Source organism: Chaetodon trifascialis, chromosome 6, assembly GCF_039877785.1.
Source record: "Chaetodon trifascialis isolate fChaTrf1 chromosome 6, fChaTrf1.hap1, whole genome shotgun sequence".
NCBI classification, from domain to species: Eukaryota; Metazoa; Chordata; class Actinopteri; order Chaetodontiformes; family Chaetodontidae; genus Chaetodon; species Chaetodon trifascialis.
Window position 1 is genome coordinate 19,585,233 of NC_092061.1, and position 16,540 is coordinate 19,601,772.

Consider the following 16,540-nt stretch of genomic DNA (forward strand, 5'->3'; position numbering starts at 1 on the left):
AGACAAAAGTCCAGAACAAATACAATGGAAAACAAATGCAACAGAGAAACGCTGCATATCCATTGAACTCAGCAGAAGTTCTCAAGGCCTCTCGCTGGAGTGCCAAGAGGGGGAGAGAGAGAGAGAGAGAGAGAGAGAGAGAGAGAGAGAGAGAGAGAGAGAGAGAGAGCAGACGAGAGAGAGTTTGTTTTTGATGTGGGAAGAAAAGTAAAGAGGTGACATGATATACGAAGGTAGACCCTCAGTTTTTACATTTGGCCTTAGTCTTTCATGTTAGAGGATACCTCTTAAACCTCAACTATACACATCTGTGAAGACACCATCAATGCTGAAAGGTACACACAGGTTTAGGAGCAACACATGCTGCCATCCAGACGACATCTCTTTCAGGGACCTTCCTGCTTATTCCAGCAACACCATGCCAAACCACATTCTGAGGTGTCTGATGTAGGTAAGATATGTGTGTTAAAACAATGTACAAGGTGCTCACATGTGTGAAACCACAGTAAATAGGTGAGCTGTAACCATGGTAACAACAACTGTATGGCAGGGCTAACAGAATCAGTGCTTCAGCTGTCATCGGGCTGGGTGCAGTCATTGGACTCTTGGACTCGGTTGGGTTTCCGTTTTGGTTTTGGGACCTTACTTCTCTGCCCGGTCTGCACCACTCAGCACACTGGTCATTACTGAAGACATCCTTTAAATTTATACATTTTATCAGAAAATGCTGAATAATTTCCTAAAACAGAAAAGTTCCTTTACAAAAGTAAATAGTGCATTTGTTGGGGACTATTTTCAACTGTGGATGTGGCTGTGGCTCTAATCAGTGTTTATAACAGCAGGCTTGTAATGGATTGGTTATGGCAGAGTCAGAGTTTCTTTTCCAAAATACATGATTGAAATAGTTAACAGAGAATGACTCAGTCTGAATTGAGGGGGTACGGATCCAAGAAACATCACAATTTCACAAAGACAACTTATCTGTCCAGTTTTTTTTCTGTGGTGTGTAATGAGCATGAGCTGCTGTCATGGCTGCAGAGGATTCATTTAGGCTTTTTCTTTTGGCCCTGTCTGTGTATTCCCTGCAGTATGCTTGTTTACTGTACTTCATGCTGTATACTCATTTCTGGGAGAAGAGTCTGGGAAATGAAACCTGATGGAAGGAATCATGGAAACAGAAAATGATTTCATCTGGGACTGTCCATGTTGTTGCTCTGCTTAGACAACTGGTCACCCCAGAGTGTGTGGAGAGTGTGTGTCAGGCAAACTGTGGCCGACATGGAAAAACAGACCAAAAATTTGTCTTATTTCCTCTCTACCTTACCACTACTACTACTGCCCGACCTCATTTTTAATGAGCCATGGAGCCAGACCTTTGCAGTACATGAATTACTAAAGCTGCAAACGATCAAACCAGATTTGTTAACATTTAAACAGCGTGTTCACTTACGCCTTCAGCTGATTCTGAGCTGAGTTTTTCTGAACACACTGAACACATGTACAGCCAGATTCTCTTATTTAGCTGTAATCATCATTGACCACAGATTTCAGATGTCTAGTTGTTACTGACATATTTGATTCTTATTAATGCATTTACAAAGTTACAGGGCGGGGAAAGTTTTCTGTTAACAAATTCCTCAGTGTGATGTAGAGAGCCTAACAAGTGACATCGAAGAAAAAAAGTAAAAATGATTCCTCTTGAGTTAATTATTCACGTACACAAATAAGACTATAATTACTTTGTACAGGGTTAGGGTTGGGTTAATCCTCTAGTTATTAGAAAGGGGTCATGGCTCATATTAGCATGGTTCCATTTCAGTTTCCTGTTAAGAACTTTTGTAACAATGATCATTTAAATGGTTCTTGAGGGTCTTTAGAAATCCAGTACAGTATCTTTATCCTGTCTGTATTACCTTTGACCAAATAAGTAAACAAGTCAAAAACGCCAAAGAGATGTACATTGATTTCAATTTAATTTCACCTTTAAAACCAATTAGATCAACTTTATTCTTATTTATTTTTATGCTGTTTTATGCTGAACGACACTCACACACACCTGTCTAAATCACTGCAGTGACCTGTGGACTGTTGGGCTCATACTGTATTTCATGGCATCATGGTTGTATTGTGCAGTTCAGACAGTGGAGGGCAGGAGAAGGGCCGTCATACTGTACAGCTGGCCGGACCCTCACACTCCGCAGCACATCAAAACAGCTTTCCTTTTTGTATTCCTGCCATTTTAAACAGAGCCTCACTAAGCCAATTCCCCCTGAAGAATGACCATCCATCGCCCCCTTTTTATCTCCCGCTTTGAAGTGCTGGGCTGTTGGGATAGACTTGAGCCCAGGAAGAGAGAGGCAAATTGGATGTTAATCCTTGTCTGAGTGCCAGAGATGTCAGCTGGAAAAAGTCAGGTGCCAGTGCGATTTCTGCTATTCCCCTGTAGCTTTTGTCCAGAATCATCACATTCTCCAAGCAGCAGATGCAGGTCCTTCCAATCGCAAACGGATTCAGGGAATTCCTTCCTAAAGACTCATGAATGGTGATCTGAAAGGGCCAGGTGCTCTCTATTATTAGAGAGTCCAGTATTATCTGGTGTTGTAACCCGTCCACATTCAAGGCGGGAAACTTACGCTATCAATGCTAACTCTTGCACAACTTAAAAGGAAGAGCGGGAAAAGGCTTTGTCTCCCTTCGGATTCCGGGGTTCACTATCAGTTTAACGCATGATCGAGGAAAAGGCTCATTTTTCTTTGCAGTGTTGAGTCCTGGTGAGATGAAAGGCTACATCACAGACACAAGGACAATGGGGGTTTCATGTGTGTACCTGCTTCCTGCAACAAACAATTCTTTTCAACACTGATGAAGAAAGTTTTTGTATAATCTACCAAGCGCCTCTTCTATAAAATGTCTGAAAACACAACAGTCAAGAAGATGTTTTTTTGAAGTTGCTTATTTTCTCCCAACCAACAGTCCAAACCTCAAAGATGTTCAATTTACAATGACATGAGACAACAAAGGCAGCAAATTCCCACATTTGGTAAGCTGGGAGCAGCAAATGTTTGCCATTTTTCCTTTATGAACAACTTCATCCACTGTCAGAATTACTGCCAAATAATTTTCTGTCCGTTGACAGATTCATTGATATGTGTTTCAGCATTAGTTTGTAAATAAAGCAAACAGCATTAGCTTGTGAATAGTTCTGCATCTGCTTTCTGCTTGAGGCAGGGATGTAACCATCAGATCGGGATTCAGCATGATACAGAGTTCATGGTTCCACACCAAAAATATTTTCACTGGCATTTCATGGCCGTTAGTATGTTAGTAATGAAAGGTCTCAGAGCCCAAGGTGATGAGTGACAGAGACAGACCCAGAGACTGAAATTACAAACATGTTTTCAAGGAGTAAATAAATAAATAACAGCCATAAAAAGCTCAAGAAATGTGGAGTGGAAGGCAGATCAACTTAGGTTTATACTCAAGTATGGATTAGCTCAGACCCCATCCACTCAGATTTGTGATTGATACATAAAGACCTGCCCCCTTACAATGTCTATTGGATGCAAACATTGTCAGTCTAGTGACATTGGCTGTTTGTCCATTCCATGGCCAAAATAATTAGTAGTAATAAGTTATTAAATACTTTAAAATGGTATTGGAATATGACTGACTTGGTTGGAGAGGCCACTGAAAGATAGACAGTTGATATTTTATTGATTCCAAAACCTGCATTCTGTATTTTAACTTCACTTTGGCTTTTTGAGACTTGCTTTTGGATGCTACCACTCTTTAATGAGCTCCTTGTTACATAATATTTACACAGAACAGGGTTTTAAGCTGCTATACAGCAGCACAGAGAAAATGTGGTTCATTGAACCAAGATGTCAAATGCATTTTCAGTATTGTTATTAGAGGCCATAACTGATTTAAAAGTATAGTCCTACTTACAGCAGTCATCAGTGTTTCTACTGTGAGAAGAAAACTTTCCCAGTACAAAATGTCAGCTTTTTCTTTGAAGCAGAGGACAAGTAGAGTTCAAGTAAATCAATTATTTTGCATTACATTTCTGTACAAATGCAACTCCGTGTGTTTTCACTGAATGAAAATGGCCAATATAACGCAATACTAATTTCCCCACAGCTGCACAAAGAGAGGCAGTGCTTCAACTTGCACCTTGTAATGAATGCATTCAAAGGACATAAATCAATATTTTTCCCAGGGTGGATAATTGATGGTTATGAATGCATTTCATGAGTAATAGATTAGTAACAGCAAGAACTTACATACATCAGAAATTGTGCTGCTCAGAGAAAATGCAGAGTGAAGTTTGTTCAGCTCCCTTGATGTGGAAGATTTCACAAGTGGAAATGATTATGTGAATAAGAATGAATGAATCGCGCTGCTATTACCTCAGGCACTGGGTGTTTTATCATCAGATGAGCCTCTCCTTGGAGCTTGAATTGGTCATACTGGCAGCAGTTGTGCAATATAAAATCTAATTTGCCACAATAGACCAACAGATTTCGTAACGTCTTTAAATTGTCACGTCGTAAGAGACCATGAATAAATCCTCCTCTGATGAGTGTTACTGCAGTCTACACCTCTGCCCTGAAATAATGAGTCACAAAACAATGTTTATTTAGCATAATTTGGAATGAACAGACATAGATGTGATGATTTGCTCGACGTGTTAGCTAGTTTCTGTATTGACTCTGAGGAGCGCCAAAGCAACCAAACACGTGTGAATGTTTAGTTTGTAGCCTTTCATCACAGACACTGTACTGTTTGATTTTTTTCAAATCTTACCCTTCGTTTTTTAACACTAATGTGATTGAATATGAATATTTGAATGCAAAGTTAAATCTTACAGTTAATTCACCTGAGTTTGCCAGAGCTTATCTAAACATTTATTTATCCAGGAAGTCACTGCAACACTATACCTCCTCCCTCACTGACATATATACAGTCACAGCTGGACCCTCTCATGACAAGCCACAGGTTTCTTTGCATGGCCAGGTAACTATTGGTGCCTTGTATATGCACCCTGTCTGCTTCAAGCAGCCATCAGGGACGTGCAGTGTGTATGGTAGATGGCAAATGGCCACTTTATTTTGGATTGCTACAACTTACCACTGCTACCATGGCAGAGTTATACCTGGCTCCGTTTGGTGAACATTTTGGTTTAAACTTGCTCATGGACGCTTCACAAGTGGCTGCTAAGAGACGAGAGAAAGGTATCCATTTATAAATGCTGTTTTTTTAAACAAGCAGACATCCAATAACCTTGCCTAAATACAATTAGAAACCTTTTAATTTAAAGAGTAAGTTAAGGCCTCCCTGAGAGTAACCAGCCACTGAGGAGCTCCCCTGAGAATGACATACAAGGCCTTTATTGTGTTTGCATTCGGACTGCTAACAAGAATGCTGAAGTGACGTAAGCCGGCCGATTGGTATAGCAATTTCACTTTTGCACAACATACGGCAACAACAGTAAAGCTTGGGCCACACTGTCAGTCCATTTATCTGTGCTTTGTTCCATTTTTAAAGACTACATTCACAAGCTGTTGTTTGTACGATACACATGTTTTAGACAGTGGTGGCTGTTGGTGCTGCATTGGCTCATTCGTCCAACCAATCAACATGCACTTACATCGCTCAAAGTTCCTCTCATGCTAGGAGAGTACCTACTCTGAAGTATGAGCTAAAAAAGAAGTCCCTCAAAATGACAGTCGTTCTAAATTCTTGCAGTGCGGACAAAATGAAAAGGAAACTATGAAAGTTCCTCCGGTCCGAAAATGTCTTCTGGTGTTTTAAGTAGTGCTGTCAATCGATTAAAATATATAATCACAATTAATCTCATGAATGTCATAGTTGACTCGTGATTAATCGCAAATTAATCGCACATTTGTTTATTGTTATCAACATGGAAAAGTGGATAGGCTTTCTTTGTGCAAATGTTTTTTAATTGAAAACAGCAATGTGTAGTGTTATATTTCACACTAACATTCTCACTTTGAGCAGTCATTCACATTTGAATGAATCAAATCTCACACAATTTAACACTGTCAGTAAACAGATGACAAAAAAAGAAATACTTGGTTACAAAAAAGTCCCTTCAACAGCCCTTTCTAAGGGATCAAAACAGAGTGATACAAGATAAAGTTACAAAGGTCACATCATTATAAACTAGGACTCAGCCTATAGTGCAGTTAAACCATGGCTTAAACTTTCCTTTCTTAAGTTTCCTTTGAAAGCATCCATATGCTTCTGTCGAAAGCCATCCATTGTCGTCTGGTTTTGACAAGGAGGCGGCGGAGAATTCGCATTCACCGTGTGTTTGGCCATCAAGTGGTATTTCACACTGGATGTGCTACGGTGATAATTCAGTTCACACCGACAATACACACAGATAACTTTGCTCTTGTCAGTCGACCCATCTGGCAACTTTTTGAAATTAAACTCCATTCAGAATCTTGTTAGCATCCAATTCTCTTTCACAGCTAGCGAGCAGACAAGAGCAAACACGTGCGTGGGGCGTGCCTATTGTTTTGTTTCCAGTTTACAATCGGATCCTGTAGTTTTTCTTACGTTACTAGCAGTGGCCACAGCTTATAAAAAACTACAAGTTCACTAGGTCACAAAGAGCATTAATCGCGCGAAAAAAATAAATGACGCAGTTAAAATTGATTTGTGTTAACGCGTTAATAACGCAATATTTTGACAGCACTAGTTTTAAAGTCTCAGTCACTTGCTTAAAGTTTTCTCTCAGTTCATTTAAGTTAATTGTAACATTTTGGCCACCTGAAAATGTTTTGTTCTGCATTGTACTAAAAGACACTCAAAGGACTTGGCCCATTTTCACTAGTCAAAATTAGCATCCCAATTCATAGTTACCAGTTAATATTAATTATGGATGCCCCTTTCTAACCAAGATAGCTAGCTAGGGCTAGCATTAGCTGTCGGTTCGCTGTAGGTCATAGATATGCTCTTACCCAGGTCCTACTGCTTGTGGCTCCAATAAAACCAAGATTGTGACGGCCCAAAATGCCAAACTCGAGGCTTCAGAACAGTAGAAGAGGAAGAAGCTTTTTATTTTCAGTTTAAACTTCTCCATGACAGCGCTACAGGGGCCAGAACACGCACCTTATTTTTCCCTCTTCTTTCTTCAGGTGAAAGTTTAAATTGAGCCCGAATGGTCAGTTTGACACTGACTGCAAATCCTTTTTTCTGTCTCGAACTCAGCTAACCTTCCAAACAAGACGACTGTGTGCAGGTAATGATCAATTATCTGACAGCGCTTGTGTGTTTTGAGAATTGAATTGATACTGAAAGTGAAGTTGACAGGTGTGTTGTGGGTTCATCGAGGTCTGTCGAATGAAGCCTGTCCCCTGGCAGATCTGGGATGTTGTCAAATATAAAACTTTAGGAGAAATACTCAAAAAAACCTGGAAATTGTTTTAACTGGATAAATTGCTCTGTTTAGAATATAAAAGTGTTACAGTAAATCACGTCTTTGAAGAATCAGGCCACATAATCCCTGAAAGCAGACAGAGATAAATAGCCTGTTTTTTTCTGCCCAGCTGGTCTGATTTACTGCTGCACTGGCTCACTTTCCCATTGTGCCGAAAAGCAGATAAGCTGCTTGCTGCAATGTTAAATTAGTTTCCCATTATCACAAATTATTGTTAATGAATTGATCTGTCATGTTGTCTCAACTAGTGGATTAATCACACACTTCAGATATTCTGTGATCCCATAATGGAATCAGGCGGTCAGTCATTCACAGTTTACTTATACTGGACAATTAATTGAGGCATTTAATGAAGCTGAAGAATATCCACATCCTGCAAAAGAAATTGATGAAAAATGTGTTTGTTTTAGGTTGTATTCTTACATTTGAACTTTATTTACAGAATTAACTGAAGCGTTGTGGTTTCAGACATGGATTTAATGTTGTGTTGCTGAGTACATTTCTATCCATTTGATGAAATGTGTTAATGTGTATTATGGCGTGTCCACAAAGGAAATGTTTTAGATGCATTTTTCAGTTGTTCCTCTCACAAAACAGATACACAGCTGTCAATCCAGCTGTCTACACAGACCATGTAACAGCTCGCATTTTAGCCTGCTGTAATAGCGACCCAGATTACATTTTTATGCTTCAAGTCTTTTTATTTTCATTTTAATTGTGTAACTAGAGTGATTGTGTTGTGTTGGTCTCTGCACTGTCAAAACAGGGGTGACCTCTTCTCATTACTGTGCCCGGAAACTCATTCCAGAGTATTTTTCTGAATGGTTCATAATATTATCAATAGTGACAGCTATTCCATGACATGTGCAGGTCAGCTGCCGTAACAGATAGGTCAGACTGTAGAGGAAAATGAGGATTCTCACAATGCAGATGAATGAAAATCAAACTTTTGCCCAGCTTTACAGATTATTGTCATGATTTGGTTTTGTTATTTCCTGTTTTATGTTGAAGGTTTACCTCATGTGTCATTTTTGCTTTACTTCCTGTGTTTTCCTGCCATTGTGATTGTTGATTTTATGTCACCTGTCCCTCTTTTGTTTTGCCTGTGCTCTCTTTCCTAGATTGTCGTCTTACCTCTCATGTCGTGCATCCCTGCTTTCTGTAAATGTTTCCCTGTGCTTCCTGAGATTTTGGACTTTTGCTATACATATTTCCCTGGAATTTGCTTGATTTCTCATTTTTGGACCTGTGCTCCTTTTGTTGGATTTATTTGCCAGTGTGGACTTTTTTAATTGGTTCTGACCCTAACCTGCTTCTCCTTCCCATTAGTCTTGATTTTCTTTGTCACTGATTTAAAATCATGAAAATGCACCAGCTCTGCATTCTGGGTTCAATCCCTTATTCATCTGTGACACATTATAAGAATTATATCAAACAACCCCAAATGATTCAGTCTGCTCTATGCTTGCCTTCACATTGTTATCCATATTGCTATGGGTTATGGCTAATTGTCTGAGCAAAGTTCACATCCCAAAGTGGACTCTCTGGAAGTCTGAAAGTTAGCTCAGTCCTTGTGGACATGATGAACTGTCGATATGGACAGTCCTCATACCAGATAGTTGGATTTAGCCTAAATAGGTATGTGTGTGTCTGAGTTAAAGATGCCAGTTAGAAAACATTATACCATTTAGGAAGACCAGTTCGTGTGGTACGAGCATGACCCTTTAGGTTTTTAAACGCAAAAACACTGCAAGGCTGAGTAATGTGCTCACAGGATTTCACTCTTGAAGATTCTTGCATTTTGGGGGATGGTATTCTAATTAATAAAACAAACAGCCTTCACAGCCTTTGATCATTAGACTTTTATGATAAATTTGGACAAAGTTTTCAAGGATATACTACACTGTTGGACTGCTCGTTGACTTTAAAGTTAGGGTATGCCACATATTCAGGTCTTAAATGTAGTAAAAGGTTAACTGGCCAATGTAGAGTGTTGCCAGATGACGCTGCATTACGCTGTTGCAAAACATTTTTTAAATGGCTTTACTGACTCAACAAAGGTCTCGTCAAAAGGAATCAGTTTACTGTGTCTTCATTCAGTGTTCCTGTGAATCTGGCCATGGCCTTTATTTAACAGTTTTTGCTGTACTTTGAGCTGAATGCTAATGTTACCACACAGAGATAGCACGTTAGCACATTAGCACTGAACATGCAGAGCTGATGCATGTGGGGTTTTAGAAGTGGTCTTTCATAAACTCATCTTTCATTTGGCTGGTGGCATTCGATGAAATGTCAAAAGATCACCAAAGTTATTACATCTGTCTGGAGATCAGAAATGTCTGTATCTCTATTTCAGGGCTATCCAGCCAGTAATTGTTGAGATATCTCACTCAAGATTACAGCATTGGCCCAACACTCCCAAGGTGCCAGACTGGCTGAGAACAAGCTGGAGTCATCAGCACCATGACTGATCAGCTATGATTATGGCTGCCATAAATGTGCTACATTTTTCATCATGCCATCATTACACCTGAAGCAGCCACCACAAATTGCTTTTAGGAGCATATTGTGGCTGATGTTCAACTCTGGGCTCTGTGTGGTTATTTCTTTTTCACTTTGGTGGTCAAAACCAAGATGCTGTGTGTTGTGATTGTTTCTCCACCTCCAGTAATTTATGTCTTGCAATTTTCCCTTGGGTGTTTGTGTTGATCCTGTCCCTGGGTGAAGCAGTTTAATCCCAAATGAGTACTGATCCACACGTCTTATAACGTTTGAACCACAAAAACTGTGTACAGCAAGTTGTTCCCGCCAGCTGCAATTGTGCAAATCTGATATCACTGTAAATATAGACTTGACCAGGAATCATAACAGGATGTTATAACAGGAAAGTGACTGACCCTAAAAGTTTCCTTTAAAAGTCATTCGACTCACGTTCTTTAAAGTAATAACGTTTTCATGGAAATATGCTTTAACTCCTGATGTTTAGATTTGACCTCAGGATAAATTCAATTAAAATAAGCCCACATTAATACACATACACACAGTCAACTTTAAAAGACTGATAAAAAGTAAATATGAAAAGCAAATTGTCTTTGCAACAGGGGCAGGAGGAAGCCTGTTAAACACTGATTATCAGAGAAGGCAGTGACCATGAAACACTTAACTTTTAATTTGTGTTGTCACAAACTAAGTATATGGATGAAAAATGTACTTCCTGCTCGGTATTATTCAGTATTGTCACCATTCACCTGCCTCATCTCTACTTTTTAGTGATGATGCTGCATTCCCAAAGCAATTATTTTGGTGAGTAAAGCGCTATCATAGCTGATAGGACGGCGCTCAGTTATGTGTTTAAGCTGGATATGATTACATGGATGGCTCAATCTGAACAGTGATTTAAAAAAAAAACAAAACTTTTACTTGGTTGTATTTACAGTGGCTACCCTCTTCAATGGGTCTTTCTCTGGAGACCACATATTTCATAAGGAGGAGAGAATATTAAAGCACTAGCGGTATCTGTAGCACCAGCTGTATAGCCAAAATCAATAGGTTATATTGACATTGAATTGGTGAGCAATCTCACTATAAGGTGATGAGACTTAGTCATATTAGATAATCTTCCTCAGTGGATGAAGTTTGCCAGGTGGTCTCTTCAAATCAGCACTAAGTTTTTTTTGGCTACTTGGGGGCAGCAGAAACAACATTGACACATCATCAGCTTTTAAGGGAACTTGTTAGCCAACAGTTGCTTATTTGGACATCCAGCAGATATGGAGCATCATTTGGAGTCCTGTTTCTGTCCACCTGTTGAACTAACTTAAGTGCAATATTCACGCTCTTTTAGCTCTGTTTTTGGTCTCTATCAAATCCTGACAGAAATGTATGGCTCTTTAGCTGCCAAATGCTCCACCGTATTCACCGGCTTGTTGTCTGCAGGTAGTACCAGACAGATAAACAATGAGCTGAAACTCACTATAAAACTCTGCAAAGGCAAGGGAAGCTGCAGATTCAGGATGGTCACTCAGCTGGTCCAGCCACACTTAATAATCAGCACAATAATCAGCTACTGCTAGTTTTGTAGAATTATAAGGTTTCAGAGCGGGGTGAGACTCCAAGACTTTCCCACTGTGACCATTTTTATAAAGAACAGGCCATGCAGGCAAGTATCATATCGACAATCCACTGAACTGAACTTTAGATGTCATCAATATAAAATATACACTAATCACATCATTTCCAGGTAGGTTTAACATATAAACATGTTAACATAAAAAACATATAAACCTTCACAATATTGAACCATTCAATATGAATCTGTTGTATAAAAACCGTCAGGGCCCACTCATAAAAGCCAAATTCCCTGCCAGTTATTTTCCTCTGATGCCTGGACTGCCTGAGGTCAAGAATGAACTTTAAATCTGAGCTAACACAAAGTAAAATATTACATTTACAGTACAGTCTGCATAGAGGTATCCAGAGTTCATTTAAAAAATGATGAATAGAGGTTTGACCACCACTTTTTGAGCATGTAAAAGCCTTTTGACATGAAAAGTATTTCAAAAGCTGGAACATTAGTACTCTTTTGACTGTGACTGTGATGAAAGAGAATGGTTTACAATAGAGGCCGTGTCCTACTTTATTTATAGATATCTTTGTGCCGATGCACAGAGCGATAATAGTAACAAAAGGGAAAATTGCTGTGGACGCCGCTTGTTTGGTGGTTGAGTTCTCGCCTTAAAGAGAGCAGTTGATTCAGAGAGAATTGGTAAGAAAGGCCGCAGGAAGAACGATGAACAGCAGAAGACAACCTGGCATGAGCACAGTGTTCAGTTCATCTCTGCATTCAGCCGTCTGACCCTGACGTGCTCAGGAGGAATTCAAGGTCTGAAAGAGAAGCAGGATTTGAAACGTTGGCTGAAACAGGTGGCCAGATTGTAGAAAGAGAAGATGGCAGCCTGTTGGCTCAGCGGTTCAACCTTCTGATAACATTTTCCCTGCAGCTGCACCATTTGGGCTTTGATTCTTTTTCCATTACAGTTTGTTAACAGTGGTGCCACAAATGTCCTAGTGGCATGAGCCAAGAACCCTCGCTGCCCAACCAAATTTCACACTGCCAGGACAAAATGAATGCGTGCTCTTTCAGAGATGCTTATCTCAACTGTGCTGAGTAGAGTTTTGTACTGTATATTAGTGGGGTGAATTTGGGTGATGTGGGACTCTTTTTAATAGATGCTGCAGTAGTTTAACAAAGCAAACCTGTTAACTCACTCCAGTGATGTTTCTGACTCATTTCAGGCCTTAACATTTTTTTGTTGGAAGTGGGAATGCACCTTTTTTTTTTCTTTTTTTTTTTTTTAAATTTTAGAAGCTGCACTCCTTCAAACATATCACAACCCTCACTCTGTCTCTGACTGTGTGTTCAGGTTATGGAGGACAGCTTGTATGCAAACCAAGAAACAATTAACCATGTAATTCAAAGAAGAAAAACATTATAGGAGCTATTCATTTCAAAAAATTTGGCACTATAGGCCATTTCAACTATCAGATTTCAGACGCCAGATGCCAGAAACATGACTCCAAATGAATGCTCATGTTGCTCAGTCTGCTGGATGTTTAAATGGGCAAGAATAACTCTAAAGGTCAATATCTCTGCCCTCAAAAAAAAAATCTGCTTTTAATTTGTGTTTGATGCTGTTAAAATGAAGCACATTCAGTATGAGGCACAAATTACTTATGCTAAGGAAAACTACACACGTACTATGTGTGTTTGAGATTCAGCAGTGGGAGGCAGAGCCGAGCGAAACAACATTAAGCTCAATGAATTTATGCATAAACCTGAGCAGATTGACATCTAAATAAACCTGGTCGTGCATCACCTAAAGAAGATCAGTGACACAAAATCCACATTTAGATCTTCACCAGAACTCTCACACGGGGAGAGAAAGAAATTTAGTACTTCATCATCCTCTATCAGCAACCACTGAGGTGCAGCGGCTCAGTCGGAGCAGTGAAGCGCTGCGTATGGCAAAATTTAACGCACAGAAGGAGAAAATATGCATCCACAAAATGAACTAGGAAGGTATAACAAATTAGAGTATTGATGCAACAGAAGACATTTTGCTTCAAAGCAAAATGTGTTGCTGTGCGAGGAATGACTCAGAAAGTGAGTTTTGAGAAATCAATCCTTTTTCATGTAATAACTGAAATTATTAAACAGGCTTAGTCAGATTAGAACTAGGAAAATAGCATGTTTTTCATCCCATAAACGAAATGCCCAAACAGTATTTTTATTTTTTTAAGTCCATGTTTTTTTTTTAAAGTATTTTTTAAGTCCATGTTAAGAAATATAAATGTCTGTTTCGTTTAAAAGGGTAATTTTCTCCTGGTCGGTTAGAGGTGACATATCTCTGATAGCCCTGTATCTATAATTGTAATTAATGGTTAACAGGGAAATAATGAATCTGTATTTTCTTCCTTTGGGAGTTAGGAACCGGATTCATGGCCACAGTGACGTTTCCAATCCAAAGAAGTAAATTCAAAGATAGGATATCTTTATGGTGAAGCTGCAGAGTGATAAATGGTCTGTATTAGCTTCAGACTGGGCTGCCAGGAGCCACTATGGCTGCTGCAAACTGGACTTTTAACCTTCCTGACATTATTTCACAGTCAAAGCTGCTCAGGAGGTAAGAATAATCCAAGGGGTTGAGTTAAACTTTAGCAGGCAGACATTTTTTAAAAAAAAGATTATTTTGGGGGCTTATTACGGCTGAAGAGAGACAGAAGAGGGAGAGGGAGCAAAGAGCTGCAGGTCTGAATCAAACCTGCAGCTACTGTTAAGGACTCAGCTTTGGTATTCCAGGAGCACACTCCACCAGAACATCAGCAAGTTCACAGCCACTTCGACAGGAAGTTCAATGAAGTTGCACAATATTAATAAAACACAACTATGAAGTTGCCTAAATGCCTTTTTGTGTTAATCCACATAGAACAATGGCATTCATGAACTTGGAAAAGACACCTGGCTTGTACACACGTTGAACTTTGGTAGTAATGTGGAATGACTTGCTGAAATTGGGCAGACACTCTGCCTTTTATTACTCTTTTACATTTTAACTCCCACTTTGTGTTTTTAAATCAGCACTCTTGCATGGCCAGAACCTCCGACTTTTACGCTCACACTGTGCTTGAACACGGAGCACCTGGTCAGTTTATACAATCTATGGTTCATTGAAAGAAGGCAATTGTGTCCTCAGCGAGTGAGAGCGGCAGAATTACTGAAGGTATTTCTACTATGAATGCAAAATAAGAAGAAAAGAAACCTGGCGCTGCAGATGTCTGGAAGATGCAGGCATTGTGATCAGTCTTGGCTGCTGGCTCACTGTCTGGGCGACTGTCAGAGCCACCATTAATGTTATTAGTAACACCTGCGCCTTTCCTACTGTGATGAGTCAAAATGATCAGGCCGATAATATGAGGCACCCGATCCATGTATCAATACAAATGATAAAGGTGTACGTTGTCCCGCTCTGACTGCTGCAGCAAAACTAAATGTGAATCATACACAGCCAGTACATAACCACATAGTCCTGAGAGGATCTAATCAGTCACACAAGTGATTTGAATTGCTCAGGTTTACCCGAGAGTTAGACTGTATGAAGCAGAAATTAAATGAAGAAATGAAATACAAATATAAGATCTGAGAAAAAGAACAGGCAAAAAAAAAGCCAGAATCATATATTCTGAACTTGTTTTCTGTTTTGTTGGGAAGCATCGTGTAGCTCTTATATGCGCTTGATAACTTTCCTGACTATTTGACAGGCTATGTGCAAGGATAATGCCACAATTTAGAAATTTAACAGTCACATACTCATTTCCTGAGGAGAAAGCTGAAGAAAATCATGCCTTTACTGACTCATCTCATATGTACATTTTAACAATAAAGAGTCAGTCAGTGGACACATTCCAGGCAAAAATGTCCACAGCAGGTTGAAGACGCAGCGGATGATGGGTACATTTTACAAAAACGTTTGTACTGTGACAAATCCTTGTCTTTGGACAGTCAACTGATTGTCAGTCAGATAAACTGTAAGTGTGGAAAATTGCTCAGCCTGTCACGAAGCGCAGCAACCTGCTTCAAACAGTTACAGATCCATTGGCAAAAGGGGTAAGTGGCAATTTTGTGCTTGATAACTGATGCTGAAGGTACGTTTTTGTGAAGAAAATTGTCACAAAAACTAAATTTCTCTGTGTGTGAGTGAAAATTGAACAAGGCAAGAGTATGTGCGCAGGCAGGGATGAAGTCTGCACCATGGGCATGATTTGTGACTACAAAACACAGATCTATACAATGAGTCACTAAACATCGAAGCATGTAGAATATGTGCTTTTACTGACGATGACTGAATTTCAAAAGGACAAGTTATTTCAGGGAAAGCTGTTAAAGTCTTTCATGGTGCTTAAACAGACAAAATGTTTTTAATCACAGAGACACAGAAAGACAATTTGGGGAAAAAAAGGTAATCAGAGAAACTAGTAAATGGACTTTGAGAATGGCTCACAGGAGGTGCACTGCGTCTGGACAGGAGACAGAGGTTCATTCTGAGCCTGCCCACATACCCCCCTGACCAAATATTCAGCAGGCATGTAGGCAAACCAGCCATCTGCATTCCTGCAATCCTCTGGGGTCTGCAGAGTTTCATGGAGATCACGAAGACTGTGAAAGAGGACTTTCTGGAAGCAAACACAACTTCATAAGAAGGAAAAAAAGCGCAACTAACCATCAAATGGGTTTATTTTGAAAGACACACAGACTATAAATAAATACATCAAGCGCAATGTCCAAAATGCTCGGCCTGCAGATGTGAATTACAGTTTTTAAGGGAAAATTGTTATGTTTTTAGCAGAGGGCTCATCTTGAGGATGACAGCTACTGTAGGCTCCAGGGTGAATGCAGAGCATGACACAAAAAAGCCTCTCGGCCTCTTTCACACGCCACTCGACAGTCACACTCTCCATCTTAAAACCAAACCCTCCGAGCCCTGAGGCATTGTGTCAGCTCTAAACACACCA